Below are 17,218 nucleotides of genomic sequence, written 5' to 3'. Positions count from 1 at the left end.
TGTGCGGAGATTGTATGTTCTCCCCGTGCTTGCGTGGGTTTCCTCCGGGCACTCCGGTTTCCTGCCACATTCCAAAAACATACATTTCAGGTGAATTGGCCAGTCCAAATTGTCCCTAGGTGTGAATGAGCGAGTGAGTTGTCTGTCCCCGTGTGCCCTGCGATTGGCTGGCAACCAGTTCAGGGTGTCCCCTGCCCACTGCCCGTGGATGGCTGGGATGCCCCCCCCCCGTGACCCTACTGAGGATAAGCGCTACGGCTAATGAGATGAGATGAGATAATTTTGAGCTTACAAGCACAGGAGAGGACCATACAATCAACTCAGTATGAAAAACCAACCTGTTCCATAAATTATTTCACAAGCCCTTTTCTTCTTTTTAAAATCTCCTATGTTACAAAAAGTAGATCAACCCTAAAGGAGGAGAACCCAAATACGTGACGTTTCTCACACGTGCTTTTATTTTAGGGGAAATGGGGCAGTCATGCACGTTAACCCAAACGCCAGTGATTTGCCGATTGTTGGGCAGAAGAGGTAAGGCAGCAGTCTGGCGTGGAATGACAAGAAGCCAGCGGCCGACGAGGTTGATACCAATTGCATGAGCAGATATCGGACAGATGGGTTTGATACCTGACAGGACGGGACAGACAGGATTGATATCAAAACTGGATATTGAAATTTAACAGGACAAACTAGATGGGAACGAAACTAAAGACTGATATTAAACAGGACAAAATAGATGGGAACAATACCTGACAGGAAACCAGCAGGAAACCGGAGTCAAAAACTCACGTCTTGCGGGTGCAGAGGTTCGTTGACGGACTGACAAAGGGTGAGTGAGAGCACTGAGATTAAATAGAAGGTAAGCCAATCTGTCAACGAGCCGCAGCTGGCGCCACACGGGCGGGGCCAATTGGGCGCCATGGCAACCGTGACATAAGGGGTGTGTATATCAAAGAACAGCCACGTGATTGTTCAAGAGTGACAATTGCAAACACTCTCAAAAACAGTTAACAAAATGAACAACAGTGCACATTAATAGTCAAAACGAACATCAAGATGGAATAAAAATCAGAATAACCCAAACTTGGCATCCTAAACAATCTTCTTTGCAGGTGTTTAATCGTCAAAATAGAACTAGATATTATTATTATTATTGTAAGCAACAGAATAAAAGCAAATTTTCAAATAAACATTAAATCACTTTCTTAAAATTCAGCTCCACTTTCGTGAAATTCAATATTTATTTCTAATAATTAAAAAAGAAAAAAGATATATGTTTCCCGGCTTTTTTATGCCATCAACTAATCCTAATTAAAATGCTGTATTAAAAATGATGTGTGACTATTGACTAAAGTGCTAATGCTTTTTTGAAGATAGCCACTAGCATTTGCCCCTAAAGCATTAATGCAAGGACCGGCATCAGTAAGCTAGCTAGTTTTATTAGTGTCATGATTGCTCATTAATTTCACCTGTGCCCGCTCATTTAGCGCCAGCCGCTGCGGGCTACCTAGTACAAAGAGTAGACCCAATCGTGTAACGTTTACTCAAAGGTTTATTGAGATAGAGTGGAAAGGCAGCGCCCGCGATCCGGTGCTCGTTGGACGCAGGAAGCAAGCTGCGCACAGAATCGGGACGAGTTCCGAATGCGGAAATGAATCATCCGGAGCGGGAGATTGTGGTGTCGAGGACGGGAAAAAACAGGTCAATAGCCGGGACAGGAGAGCAAAGCGTGGTCGGGATCAAAAACAGGTCGTAAGCCCGGATGGGACAGCAAAAGCGTAGTCAAGATTAAAAACATGTTGTAGCTGGAGACAAACTGAGAAATCAGGAACAAACGGGTAGAAAACAGGTGCAAAAAGTAGGACCGATGGAAGTCAGAGTCAAAGTGCTTGCCCTGTTGGAAGAGAGGTTTGCTGAAAGACTGACAAACGGAGAGTGACAGGACTGGGCTTGAAAAAGGGACAAGGAACCAATCAGGTAGCCTGTAGCGGCTGGCGCCAAATGATCGGGCACAGGTGATACTAATGAGTAATTATGACAGAAAAAGACAATGAACTATCAAGGAATTAAAGAGGCTGAGTGCTGAAAAAAGGAAAGGTGAAGAGTCGTGATGGGATAAAAAAGGCTGGGAAAAAAGACATATGACAACAGAAGTGAGGAGAAAAACAAAGCCCGTAAAAGAGTGACAGAATAAAGTAATGGCAGAACCCAGAAGCCTAACTTACAACTTAGGCCAGTCAACCAACACTGCTTTGTAAATATCTACCTATCTATCTTAACATAATGTTGTATTTTATTTTTCTCTTTAAAGTATTATAGGACATTTTTATCTTGGAGTGCCACCTCTAAAAAAGTTTACTACTTTGTCATGAAAGATAATAGAGACAATTGTCATTGTAATTGTAATTCTAGTCAAACACTCAGTTGCACCATTTCACAGATGTTGATCTGCCTCTCCGGACCCTTACAAAGTATATTTCTCAAAAGCAAGGCACGTTTTCACCAGCTTGTTGGAAAATTTCCTTTGTATGGTGGACTTATTTAGATCCCTAAATGCTATCAAATCATGTCCGTGAGTACAACGTTTTGGCCAACTAACAAGTGCATCGGCCTGCAATTTCCCCAGCCCTGGGTAATGTATTCATGCCAGCTGAGGACACACTCACACAGTGGCGCAAGCAGCTAATTTAAGAGAGCTGCACAATTTGCCCTTTGAAGTCGGAGAACAACATCTTCAGCACAAAATAAGCTTCCCCCTTCCTCCGACCACACTGCTTCATTGTTAAACTCGCTCTGGTCGTGCACGCGTGAGAAAATACAAGTCAAGCAAATTATAGCGAGGGAGTTGTCTGATGAGCGCTACATTCCCGGGATGTCGTTATTCCCTAATGTTTCTTTACCCTCTGATAAGCAGTTTTGGGACTAACGTGTTACAAAGGAATATGTTCCTGAAACCAAATTGCTTTTCTCTGGAACGGGTACTATAATGGGTTATTGATAAAATTGTGTAACCCAACTGTCATCACAACATGTCGCGTTACTGCGCTACTTATTAAAAACAGATCAACAGCCACATCGTCAACTGCATGCTAACAGTTCCTCCTTCGTTTCGCGATGTAGTATGCATCGATTAAAAAGGGTAGACATAACACAACTAAATACAGCTATGGTAGCGCCGTCAAGCGAAGAGTATAAGGATGCTGAATTTTATTGTCACGGAGATATTCTGCCAACTGTATATACTCACATCCAAGCCGTATTTAGAGCAAACAAGTAGAATACTGAGATCAAGGGGTCACTTTATATGCACATATTTGGTTGTGTGTCGCTAGTAGAGATAGTAGGAAAGTCATGGGGAAGTGGCGTGGCTTATTGTATACATATATACCGGAGCCCTCTCCCCCTAGTGGAGAGGTGGCTAGAGTCAGGAACACATTCACATTTCTGACTCTTTCTGGGAGGTTGATACAGAGGAGGGGATTCCCAGCCCCCTTGCTCAACCCAACTGATGTGTTGCAACATCATGTGGGAGTCATTAGCTGACCAAACCCCCCAATTCTAACCCCTAATGCCGAGCACCAAGCAGGGAGGCAATGGGTACCTATAAGATAAGTCTTAGGTATGGTGGCTTGTATAGGAACAACTAAATCAATGGGGCAAATGTGAGAACAGAATTTATGGTAAAAATATGCTGAATATTGTTTTTAATTCGTAAAATTATTTTACCAATACACCATGCCTGGAGAAAAAGAAAAACGTCTTGGACAGTACCTAGAAATAGAGAAGGAAATCTTGCAGTGACACAAGATAGATATAAAGTGTCTTGTCCAAGTGTTCATATATCTATTTTTTAATGCAATTTTAACAGAACCGTTTTATTGAATTATTTATACATGTAACTCATTTTAAATCATTTATTTTTTTAGTTGTTTTAATGAACCATTGCCGTCGCACTTGGGCTCAGGCACGTGCTGCTCTTCTTCGGACCGTCCAATGTTATTCGAAGGGGGCTAACCGAAGAAGAATTCCGGCCCCGACGTACCAGGTGGGCCAGCAAGTCTGGTTGTCCACCAAGGACCTTCCACTCCGGGTGGAGTCGAAGAAGTTGGCTCCCCGATTCCTGGGACCTTTTCCGGTGGACAAGATTATAAGTCCATCGGCAGTCTGCCTGCGCCTTCCCAGCACCATGAGGGTTCACGCGACGTTTCACGTCTCTCGCATTAAGCCTGTGCGCCAGAGCCCTCTGGTACCTGAACAAAAGCCAGGACAGCTGATTGGCGCACCCTGTCAATTTAAATCCTCAGCTTCCGGAATCAACTTGTCTGATTGTACTATGCGATCTGTTGCCATCTACCTCAGACTCTTTGCCTGGCTCCTGTTTTTCTACCTGATCTCCGTTGCCGACCCGTTTCCGAATTTGCCTACGACCTGCCCTGCCCGCCTGACTCCTGATCTCTCTTCCGAACACAACGACGCCCTTCTTCTCCAGCCCCGACCAACAACACGACGACTACGCCTGTCCACGACCATTCCCGCCAAGCCTTCACCCGCCTGTCAAGCCTCGACAATCCGTCAAACAACGGATCGAAGAATCACGCCTTGTCATTCCTTCCTTCCAATAAAAACCAAGAAACGAGTGCAAGTGATCTCAGTTTTCCTTCCGTCCCGCCTGACACTATGTGATCCTTAAAATTTTGGAAGAAAATCGTTTTCCCCAGTGATTTAAGATCTAGCATCAGTATTGCCACAAGCCGCTGCCGATCAAATTCCAAGGTCCAGGTCATTTCTTAAGAGCGGGATGACGCTTTACACCAAAAAATAATGGCGACCATAAAATGAAGGTGCTGTATCCGAATCAGATGAGGAGGCTTCTCCTGCCACTGGTAACCATGGAAACAGTAATATCTGTTTCATGTCAGGAAGCAAACCCCTAACCGAGAAAAACAGCCCGGAGAGGGATGGGCGTCACGAGCCTGTACTTCCTCAACACACACCACAGGAAGTGGCACCCTGACAACTCTGGCGGTTAAGGGATCCTTCTACTGCAAAATACGAAATAACTTTTTCAATGAGGTAACTAGTCAAGTCAAGTCAAGTCATGTTTATTTGTATAGTCCGAAATCACAAAGAGTCTCAGAGGGCTACACAGACCACAGATTATTACAAACCACAGACTGTTATGACACCATCCCCTGGACTGTTCACTCTGCTAGCCTCTGGGAAGAGGTACTGCAGTGTGCGGTGCAGGACCACCAGGTTCCACAGTAGTCTAGTCCCCCTGGCCATTAGACTGTTAAATGGTCAATCTAACATATAGTTAACCTAAATCTAAAAGGCTGCTAATCAGACTTTTTGCACTACTGGCAGTTCTTTATAGCTTGCCACTCCTTGCACATTTGCTCTCTGCACTATTGTACTTACAGCGTTATTGTTACAGTGTTAATGTTACTGTTTACCTGACTTGTTAACCTGACTGCCCATTTTGCACATCCGGTTAGCTACTCCTCTTGCACTATCGGCACTATGGTAAAATACTATACGTAGCCATAATACAATACAACTTTTACTTATATCTGTACATTCAAGGAAACTGTGCGGGTCAGATGTATCGACATTTCGTTCTGTATACACGTGTACTAGAATGACAATAAAGTAGATCTGAATCTGAATCTGAATCTGAATAATACACAAATATTGTCAACATAAAATATAGGTTATTCATATGCTATAAAATAGAAGTGTGTTTTAAGCTTAGATTTAAACATTTCCACTGAGGTTGCAGATCAAATCTCGGGGGGAAGAGCATTCCACAGCACCGGGGCCCGAATGGAGAACACTCTCGAACCTGCGGATCTCTTCTTGGCTCTTGGGATCCTTAGTAGACCAGCATTTTCAGAGCGAAGGCTCCGGACCAGAACATAGGGGGAGATTATTTCTGAAAGATATGAGGGAGCAAGTCCATGCATGAATTTTTATACTACCAACAGAACCTTAAAATCACATCTTAAGCTAACAGGGAGCCAATGCAGGTATACTTCTTTTTCAGTAATGCACCTAACACTGATGATAAGGTGATTCACATTTGAGCGATGAAACTCTTCAGCCAGGCGACCCAGACGCTGGGAGTCTGGTGTCATTTCTTACTTATTTTCAGAAAAAAAAGATGACAGAGATGATAGGAGGATAAGGCCCCTCGCGACTTGGCCACTGGATCCAGATCAAAGCCGAGACAATCAAAGCTAGAGCGAGAGCTACAGCGGTAAGCTCTTTTTAAATGTCCGCCTCCATCTCTGGGGCGCTCGGGATCGCCTCTGCCGTCCTCCGTAGCCCCGGACAGTGAGCAAACCGACATAAATCCTTCAAAGCGAATGCAAACAGCCCCGCCGGTGACCCACGAGAATATTAAAACCTACGCAGCTTGAGAGCGCTGGCGTGCTTGCGAGTGTGCGAGCAAGGCCGAGGCTGATAAGAAGCGACGCTGGTCGCCACGGTTTAGAAAGCTGCGGTGAGACCTTGCGGCGCAATTGTGACAAGCAAAGGCCTCGCACGCTCTCAGAGTCCCAAACAAGGCCCGGTTTCTCATACAAGGAAGTAAAAAAAAAACAAGAGTCAGCAATGCATTTTGACTCGCTGAACTTTGAACTTGGACCCGTTGCGTGTTTGGGAATTGATGATGAATGTATTTTTTCAGCCTTCCGGACGACTGCTGCATTCACGTCACGCAAGTATGGAAATGGACATTAGACAGGTAATTCATCATCACTCCCTCCCCCTGCTGACAGTTGTGGTAATGAAGTCCAGGAGTGTTTGATTTTGTCTTTAATATTCCATCACGATTGATGTTTGATCAAGATGTGAGTGAACTCATGACTCATGAGAACGTTCAAAAAAATGTGGTCATTAAAATGCAGTGTTCGATTTCAAAAAGGGCAACTTTAAGATGCGAAGTTTAGTTTATATTCATAATTAGGGAAGTCAATTGCCTTGTTTCAAACTCCCAGAAGCATCCAGTATTTGAAAAAAATGGACAGGAAATAAAAATAATACCCCCTTTATGATTTGCACTTGTGAAGGGTAAATACATAACGGTACAGTGTATAATATGTATCACCATAAACACCCCTATCAACCACAAAGAGTTTGAACCTGTCACTAAATTTAAATATCTTGGAGAAGTCATATCAGAAGAGGGGTCAGAACAAGAAAACATGGCCAGGGTATCTCAAACCACAGCTACACTTGCTAGACCTAAACCCATCTGGAAGGACAAGAACATAGCAATGAAATCAAAGATCATACTCATGCAATTGGTCGTTACTTCCAACTTCCTCTATGCTTGCGAGACATGGACTCTTACAGCAAAACTGGAAAAGAAAATCCAGGCATTGGAGATGCAATGCTAAAGGAAATTTCTAAGCATAAGCTACTGAGCCCATGTGTGAAGAAACAAAACAGTGCGCAAAACCATCAGATGGCAGATTGGACCCTACGAAAAACTCTTGTCAACTGTGCGCAGACGGAAGCTTCAGAGGTATGGTCACGACACAAGATCATCAGGACTGGCCTAGATTATTCTCCAGGGCACAGTCCAAGGCTGCAGGAGGAGAGGAACACTGAAAAAGAACTAGGCAAATACCATTAAGGAATGGACACCTGCCGACTTTACCATGACCTCAAAACAGGCCAGGAACGGTCAGCAGTGGATTAAGCTGCACAGAGTTGCATCCTCCGTGGTGCCCCGATGACCCAGGCGGTAAACAATGACAATAAAGGTATATTCTATTCCATTCTATTATATTCTAAAGGGATCTGTGAACCGTGAACAGTGAACAAATGATCCCCAAAATGCATATGTTTTTAAAAAGCACAGTACATTGCGCCGGACACCAAGTTTAGCTGATTTTTGACGAGCGAGGAAGTCGCAACTCGTGATTAGCTGTAGTGGCTAACAACAGTTCCTAGTGGGAGATATTAGTAGAGCTAGCAAGACGAAAGAAAAATAAATACCTAAAAGCCCCAAATTCAGAAGTAAAACGGATTATATCCTTTACTAGTTGCACATACCATCTTGGCTAATAACGTTTGCGACATTTTGGCTTTTAAAACAAGGTGGCAAAACATGGCAAGCCTCTTAAGATAGAAATTACTAATTATAAAATTAGCCATTAGAAAACGTGAGATTATTTTATTTTTTTAGACGTGTTGGAGTGATTAAGGATTGCTTCATTGATTCATTGTCCAACCACCTATGCTAACATATTGTAAATACATTGAATTTTAGACTATAAAATACAACACTCAAATGAAGAGGTGGGTTTACATATGTATTAAACAAAATTGACACAAGGAGGCAGAGCCACCCAGTCCACTTAATGTTCATAATGCTCCCCTCATCAACTGATCTCTTCTTTTTGTTCAGTCAATCATCCTGATTGTGTTTGAGAGGGATTACATCTCATTGTATTGTGATCAAGTGCACTTTATTGTGTTTTGCCCATAATAATGGGCCCCAAGGAAGTTAGTGATAGAAAAATTACTCCCTGGGCGAGGGATTATACATAAAGAAATATACCGTAAATTCCGGACTACAAGCCGCTACTTTTTTCCCTAAGTTTCAACCCTGCGGCTTATTCAGTGATGCGGCCAATTTATGTAATTTTTCCAACGGCCGCTAGCGGCGCTCGAGTGTTGCTACCATTAACTGCCCTGTCAAAGCTATATTATTATTATTAAAGCTTTGAAAACTCTCTCGGTGTACTGTCTTTCTTTGCAAATATGTGTAACCCATGTATAATATGTATTTGCAAGTGTAGTGTATTTATTTGTATTTATTTTAGACACTTATTCTGATGTGTTTTGCACGGATGAACGAAAAATGAGGGGCGGAACAAACGCGGGGTGCCGAGTATAAGGGGGGACCGCTAAAGGTGAGGGACGGATAAGAAAAGAAGAGGGGGTAAAAAGTTGGTTATAGAAAAAGGTGTTGCTTGAGTAAATGTGTTCATCTGATATATTTTTCCCACCCTTACCTTTGGAAATATACACTTTTTTCCTTGGATTACTTTCAACGGGACCTGGACTCTGCAGGTCTGCATCAAACCTTAAGTACCGGTATCATATTCCGTTCATTTTGCCAGCTGTGATTTTTGGCCTGTGGACTTTAATGAAGGACATTTGGTTTCAATCGCGGGACCTGAAGTCGGGTTTGGGTTAATTTTGTGTTTTTGTTACATGTTTAAATGTGGGCGCATGCGGCTTATATACAGGTGCGGCTTGTGTATGTACAAAAACGGTTTTCCTCTGAAAATGTGGTGGGTGCAGCTTATAATCAGCTGCGCTTTATAGTCCGGAATTTACGGTACATAAATTATACATATAATGTACAAATGGTAAATATTATTCCAAAAATGCCTGAATAATAAATACAAATTCACTTTGTATATAAAATAGGGAAATATACAAAAATGCTTAAATAGTAAATACAAATATACTATATACATAAAAAAAGGAAATAGTTATCAAAACATGCTTGAATAATAAATGCAAATAATTTCCATCTCTGTTGATTTTTCACCCGTCTCAATGTAAAAAGATGCCCATCCCCCAATCGTGATTCACGACCAGCAGTTTAGGCTAAAAGAAATACACCTGAATGACCTTATAATCGATTTCACATATTTAATCCATTTGGCTTGTATTTTCAAATTTATAAAAAATTGGCGTTATTTGAAAGACATGAGCCGCCCACTAATCATATAATGTATGGTAGTACACTGAATCCTTCCCCTTTTGGCCGTTCATTTTGAGAGACCCAGTCAGAGGTAAACTGTCCCCTGCGCCGCCCCTGCCCTACGCTTTTCCTTGTCTCGTACACTCTGTCTGTCTCTGCACACCTTTGAACCAAGCAGGGGCCAATTTGACAAGAGGCAAAGTCATATGCTGTTAGATAATACGAAACGGCTTTGCGGCACACATTCATTACTATTCTATTTACTGTTTTAACCAGCTCGGTGGCCTTGGGGGTATGGCGCCCGCCCCGAGACTGGGAGGTTGAGGTTCAAGCCTCGTCCGAGTCATACGTAAGACTTAAACATTGGTACCCCTTGCCTCCCTGCTTGGCATTCAGCATTTGGGGTTGGAATTGGGGGGTTTGGTCACCTAATGACTCCCAACACCTCAGTTGGATTGAGCGAGGGGGCTGGGAATCCCCTCCTCTGTATCAATCTCCCAAAAAGATTAGGGGGATATGGCTGCGGTATATATAATAATATATATATATATATACTATTTACTGTTTTGGGAGTTTTTGTGCCACCCCCCTGTGTCATGGTAAAATGCCGCCCCAGGCCCCACCCGTGCCTAAAACTGAGACTGGTGAAAAGGGGAAGGAAAAGTGGAAAACAGTGATCACAACGATCAAGTCAAAGAAGGAAAGGATTGCGAAATACTAAAATGGTGTACGAGTGTCTCTCATCGAAGTGCAGCTTTAAAGGTACTATAAATGGTTTTAAATTGTTTTATTTTTATCTTTTTTACTGGTACATTCATCTTTATTGTCTACACATTTAAATAGTTATCGCTACACATTTCATTATCTGGGTACGTATTCCTTAATGTTATTTCCATTTTGTAGCTCGAAAGGCCGACAAGAACATTTAAATACTAATTATTTACATTTTAGCTTCATTTGAAGGGATGTAATCGGCAAAAAATGTGTGAATCAAATTTATTTACATAGAGTGCCAACTGAGTCACACAACTCAAAAAAAAAATGAAGGAAACTAATTCCAAATCAATACCACCCAATTTTGTTGTTTGCCAATATACAAATTCTTTCTTTTTTTGGATGATTAACTTGTTCACCGTCAGTGATCGCATTGGTCCATCTAAGTGCTGTGACTTGTTCTCAAAAACTGTTATGAACATTGACAAATGTAATATCACCCAGAGTGACTCAGTAAAAAAATGTAGATGTCATATTTGACCTTGATCCGTCCCTTCAAACACACGTTAAGAATATTACTAGAACAGCTTTTTTCCATCTTCGCAACAGAATCAAGAGCCTTCAGCTGGTACAAAATGCTGCAGCGAGGCTTTGAACTAAGACAAGAAAGTTTCATCACATTACCCCCATTTTAGCTAACCCGTATTGGCTCCTTGTTATCTTAAGATGTGATTTTAGGGTTCTGTTGGTAGTATACATAATCATGCATGGACTTGCTCCCTCATATCTTTCAGATTTAATTTTGCCCTACGTTCCGATCCGGAGCCGTCACTCTGAAAATGCTGGTCTACTAGTGATCCCAAGAGCCAAGAAGAGAGCAATAGGTTCGAGAGTGTTCTCCATTCAGGCCCCAGTCCTGTGGAATGCTCTTCCTGCTGAAATTCGATCTGCAACCTCAGTGGAACTGTTCAAATCTAGGCTTAAAACACACTTCTTTTCTATAGCATATGAATAACCTATATTTTATGTTGACAATATAGGTGTATTATTTGTTATTGCAATATCCATTGCAGCCTGGTCATCCTGGAAGAGGGATTGACTCATGTGCAGTCCCTTCTCAAGGTTTATTCATTTTCCTCATGTTGAGGTTTTTGAGTTTTTCCTTACCCTCATGTTGGTTCCAGACCAGGGGATGGTGTAATAATAGTCTGTGATTTGCAATAATCTGTGGTCTGTGCAGCCTTTCGAGACTCTTAGTGATTAAGGGCTGTACAAATAAACATGACTTGACTTGACTTGACATTGATTCATTTTTAATGGCCCGCCATTGAATGAGATAAAATAACCACAACTTGCCGCTAATCAAACTTAGCCTTGTTTTTTATCATCTGACCCTTTTACGGAGTTTGATTCCAAACAGGTCTTTCTGTACCTGTGCCTTATTAAAAACCAATAATAAATGTGTCAGATAAACAACGCGAAGGAAACAAACCCTACTCATTATTGAGAGAACCTTGGTAAAGAACTAAGGAATATCATCAAGGTTAACAGCAAAAAAAAAAAAAAAACCAACACCACCCCCATTTTTAGATCTAAGCATTGAAAGCAGAAGCTACAATAAACTTTTGGCGTAATTACCACAACACAGCAGCACGGTAAATCAACAATGAATAATTTAAAAGAACAACAAAAAGTTTCATTCCCTGCAAGTCGGTTGTGGGATAAAGGTGTCAGCGGGGCGGTGGAAAAACAACCTCCCGCCTGAGGTATTTTTCCTTTGCCTGGGGGACGGAGGCCACAGGTAGACCCCTCCTAGGGCTAACCTCGCTTCAGAAAGAATGCATCAATTGGACCTAAGGAAGCGGCGAAGAAGCCTGCATCATGAATCACTGGGAACAGAATCATTAACCAGAGATCAAACACCTTTCTTTGGAGTGTCGAAAATATGTACGAGAACAGCGTTGATGAAGCGCGATAGAAATTATCGTTTGGACGCTGTTTGCAAAATCTTTCAGTCTTTCGGTTTGAACGATTTTTTTTGTCCTTGAACACGTCTTGTCGAAGGCGATAAAATATTGCGGTGAGTCACATTGCTGTTGCAAAGTTCACATGTATAAAGGATTTTAAGATTTTCGAAAACGATATATTTTGTCCACACGTGATGACATGTAGGCGGCAAGGCGGCTGAGTGGTTAGCGAGTCCGCGGCACAGTTCTGAGGTCATGTGATCAAACCTTCCTGTGTGGAGTTTGTATGTTCTCCCCGTGCTTGCGTGGGTTTCCTCCGGGCACTCCGATTTCTTCCAACATTCCAAAAACATGCATGTCAGGTTAATTGGCCGGTCCAAATTGTCCCTTGGTGTGAATGAGCGAGTGAGTTGTTTGTCCCTGTGTGCCCTGTGATTGGCTGGCAACCAGTTTAGGGTGTTCCCTAACCACTGCCCAAAGGAAACTGGAACGGGCTCCAGCACCCCTGCGACCCTACTGAAGATAAGCGGTGCAGATAATGGATGATATGTGCAGGCTGAAGCAACAGGTGGCGCTAAAACCTATTTTATCCCCCCCCCCTACAAGAAACTGTTTCCATGGTTACCAGTAGCATCTATTTATCTATCTATCTATCTATCTATCTATCTATCTATCTATCTATCTATCTATCTATCTATCTATCTATCTATCTATCTATCTGTCTATCTGTCTATCTGTCTATCTGTCTATCTATCTATCTATCTATCTATCTATCTATCTATCTATCTATCTATCTATCTGTCTGTCTGTCTGTCTGTCTGTCTGTCCGTCTGTCTGTCCGTCCGTCCGTCCGTCCGTCCGTCCGTCCGTCCGTCCGTCCGTCCGTCCGTCCGTCCGTCCGTCCGTCCGTCCGTCCGTCCTCTCATTATGTTTCCAACCACTTCTGCACTACATACTCTTTTAGTCAACCAGCCTTCATCCATTCTTTCCATATATCCAAACCATCTCAGAACATTTCCATCAACCCTCTCGGCAGGCTCTCTCACCACATCGTTTTTTTCTTCTTACGTCCTCATTCCTTAACCTATCCAGTCGTGTCACCCCACACATAATACACAAACATCTCATATACATCTCATATATCAAATATATATATACTCCACTTCATGGGTGCTCGCATGTTTTCAGCATTTGGACTATTTAAACATGAGCAAGTCAAAATGATTGACCCACCCAAAAAATATCTATCGTGATTATTTTTGAAGGTTTCGAGGATTCTTTGTTCAAACCTTAACTAAATTAAAAGCTAACTCAAATGAAAGAAGATTCAAGGCCAGTTCGTCTATACACACATATATGCCCCAAATAAGCAGTTAGGCACCTTGCATGGCTGACTCCCTATTGATGTGTGAGTGTGTGTGTGAATGGGTAGGTGTGAAGCACATTGTAAAGCGTTTTGGGAGGTCTTCATTGACTTGAAAAGCGCTATATAAATGCAGACCATTTACCCTATATATATATATATATATATATATATATAAATCCAATTTGTAATTGAATGCTGACAATTTTTTCATTGTAAAATTAAATCAAATGTGTCTAATCAAAATAAAACACAACAATCAAATTGTCATGATTACCCAAGTGGAGCCACCTGGGGTAATCATCTGACGCGCGGGAATGCGCTTCCTGATTGGTTTATGTTCCCTTTTTAAGCACGCTACGCCGAGACCTGGTTGTCTGAGGATTACTTCTGTACCCCGTATGACTCTCCCGATTACATGTGCCTTCTTGTTTACCTGATTCTGCCTGCCTGCCTGCCTCCCTCCGATCCGACCTGCTTCCGTCCCACGCTACGATCTTCTCTTCAGTCCCGGTAAATTCGACCTGCTTCCGTCCCACGCTACGATATTCTCTCCAGTCCTGGTAAACTCGACCTGCCACCGTCCCACGCTACGATTGGCTACGTCTTTCGAAGTTGTCTTCTCGGCGTTGCTGCTGCTGAAGTTCGACGGTCATCGCGTCTCCCGCTAACCCTTACGCTTCCCCAAATAAAGAATTGTACGAACGCTCTGGGGTCTCCTGCTCTGTTCTGGTCTTTCCGTGACACAAATTTTAAAACGTGTCAAGACAAGACCATGAAAGCCAATGATGTTGGAAAGAAATTATAACTAACACTGTGCTGCATTTGACTGCTACATGGCAGCATGTCCCTACAAATACAAAGCACCGAATACAGTTTCCTGTGATCTACCAGTACTTATTCTGGGTTCCACCAGTAGATCGCGATTGAGGTAATGAACACCCCTGCACTGGTAAGCCTTATTTTGTATGTTTGCCTGTTCCTAACTGCCTGGAATATGCCGTAATATTGATCCAATAATGACATATTTTATTATATCAGCTATTGTCAGAACTTTGTACATGTTTTCAGTTCTTCTTGATGAAGTAAATAACCAACCAGATTTGAACTGTCATTGGACCACCTGTTTTTAATATTCTGTGTTTGGAATTAGAAGCCAAATATCTCACAATTTATTGTACCATTAGGCGAAAGCCTTGATCCTTTATTTATCTGAGTGCACGACAAATGAGTCAGTTGGCATCGACCGCTAACAAGCCACAGAAACGCCTCTTCTCTAAATATTTATCCAGTGCAGATGCCTCTGCGCACTTTGGTGGTATTGAACTTTTTAAACGTGCTTAATCACGCCTCCCATCGATTTTTGGGATTACTAGCTACCGCAGGGGCGGCGGCCTGCACACCGTCCCTAATTTATGACAAAAATCTAAAAAATACGAGTGTCTTTTTTTTGTACTCTTCATAGCCGAGCTTCCTGCGTCCCCCGCCATCGCAATTAAATCCGAGAAGGATCAGAGCCGAGTCGGATGAAAGGCTCATAAAGCCCTGCTGAATAGAGACGAATGCCAGGCACCGTCTCACTTACACACTTCACTCTTTGTTCCTCGCCAATCTCGCTGATGGGTCGCAGGAGCGCCAAGCTGCCACGACGGGAAGGTATTCCAGGTATTAACTAAGTCTATTCCCACTGCCACCATGTGGTGAGTGACGGCTTCAAAGGGGACAACAATCTGTGAAATGAAGCTAGGGATCAGCCCAAAGTAAATGGCGTTTCTTGGGATAATGTTGTAATATTAAAATGTGTCACTGCACATGAAGTCATAATTACATGAGTTATTCCTATTTTTTTATTTTAATCACCACATCATTATTTTAATTATTTAAATCATTTAGTGGTACCGTAAATTCCGGACTGTAAGCCACTTCTTTTTTCCCTAACTTTCAACCCGGCTTATTCAGTGATGCGGCCAATTTATGTAATTTTTCTAACGGCCACTAGCGGCGCTGGAGTGTTGCTACCATTACTTGCCCTGTCAAAGCTATATTATTATTATTAAAGCTTTGAAAACTCTCTCGGTGTACCGTCTTTCTTTGTAAATTAGTGTAACCCATGTATAATATGTATTTGCAACTGTATATTTTTGTAATCTATTTATTTGTATTTATTTTAGACACTTATTCTGATATGTTTTGCGAATTAAAAAAGAGGGGAGGAGCAAACGCGGGCTGACGGGAAGTGGGGTAAAGGTGAGTGAGACCTGTTGTCGCAGCGGACAATAGTGGATATATATTTTTCCCACCCTTACCTTTGGAAATATAGACTTTTTTTCCTTGGATTAGTTTCAACGGGCATCTGGACTCTGCAGGTCTGCTTCCAACCATAAGTACCGCTATCAGTTTCTGTAAATTTTGCCCCCTGTGGTTTGGAGACTGTATACTTTAGAAGTAAGAAGGGAGAGGACCCACACAGCATCCTTCCAGTCCTCTGTGTGGGTCCTCTTCTCGGCCTTTTGGCTAAGATCAAGTGTCGTAGTTCGCTTCTCGGCCTTTTGGCTAAGATCAAGTGTAGTATTTGTCATCTGTGGTTCTGGTTTTGTATACTGGTGCAATCTGGAGCCGAATATGAGAATCCAGATGCACGTGTGAACGAAAAATGAGATATATGAAATATAATATGTATTTGCAAGTGTAATGTATTTATTTGTATTTATTTTAGACACTTATTCTGATATGTTTTGCACGGATGAACAAAAAATGAGGGGCGGAACAAACGCGGGGTGCCGAGTTTAAGTGGGGACCGCTAAAGGTGAGGGACAGACAAGTAAAGAAGAGGGGGTAAAAATCTGGTTAAAGAAAAAGGAGTTGCGTGAGTAAATATGTTCATCTGATATATTTTTCCCACCCTTATCTTTGGAAATATACACTTTTTTCCTTGGATTACTTTCAACGGGACCCACACTCTGCAGGTCTGCATCAAACCTTAAGTACCGGTATCATTTTCCGTTCATTTTGCCGGCTGTGATTTTTGGACTGTGGACTTTAATGAAGGACATTAGTTTCAATAGTGGGACTTGAAGTCGGGTTTGGGTTAATTTTGGGTTTGTGTTACATGTTTAAATGTGGGCGCATGCGGCTTATGTACAGGTGCGGCTTGTGTATGTACAAAATCGGTTTACCTCTTAAAATGTGGTGGGTGGGGCTTATAATCAGGTGCGCTCTATAGTCCGGAATTTAAGGTAATTAAATTATCCATAAATGTAATTATATTATTTACTTGTTTTGTTCACTTGACCTCTTAATGTATCTATGTATCCATTCATCTAGTCATCATCCAGGCTCTACATTCTTCCAAGTGACGCTGTAATTTACTGAAAGGAGGGGGGTTGAGTCCTGCTTTGAGTCCAATCGAACCACTTGCGATATTTTATCTGGACAGAAGATTGT

At 42.2% G+C, this 17,218-nt stretch overlaps 1 pseudogene; it reads left to right on the top strand.

Moving 5' to 3' along the window:
* Positions 1 to 16,307: 16,307 nt before the first annotated feature.
* Positions 16,308 to 16,471, top strand: LOC148376486 (U2 spliceosomal RNA; annotated as a pseudogene).
* The last annotated feature ends 747 nt before the right edge of the window (positions 16,472 to 17,218 follow it).

Source organism: Urocampus carinirostris, chromosome 1, assembly GCF_059441175.1.
Source record: "Urocampus carinirostris isolate Australia breed hairy pipefish chromosome 1, RoL_Ucar_1.0, whole genome shotgun sequence".
Taxonomy (NCBI): Eukaryota; Metazoa; Chordata; class Actinopteri; order Syngnathiformes; family Syngnathidae; genus Urocampus; species Urocampus carinirostris.
The sequence above is the reverse complement of the archived record's forward strand: the minus strand, read 5'-3'. Positions and strand labels throughout refer to the sequence as shown.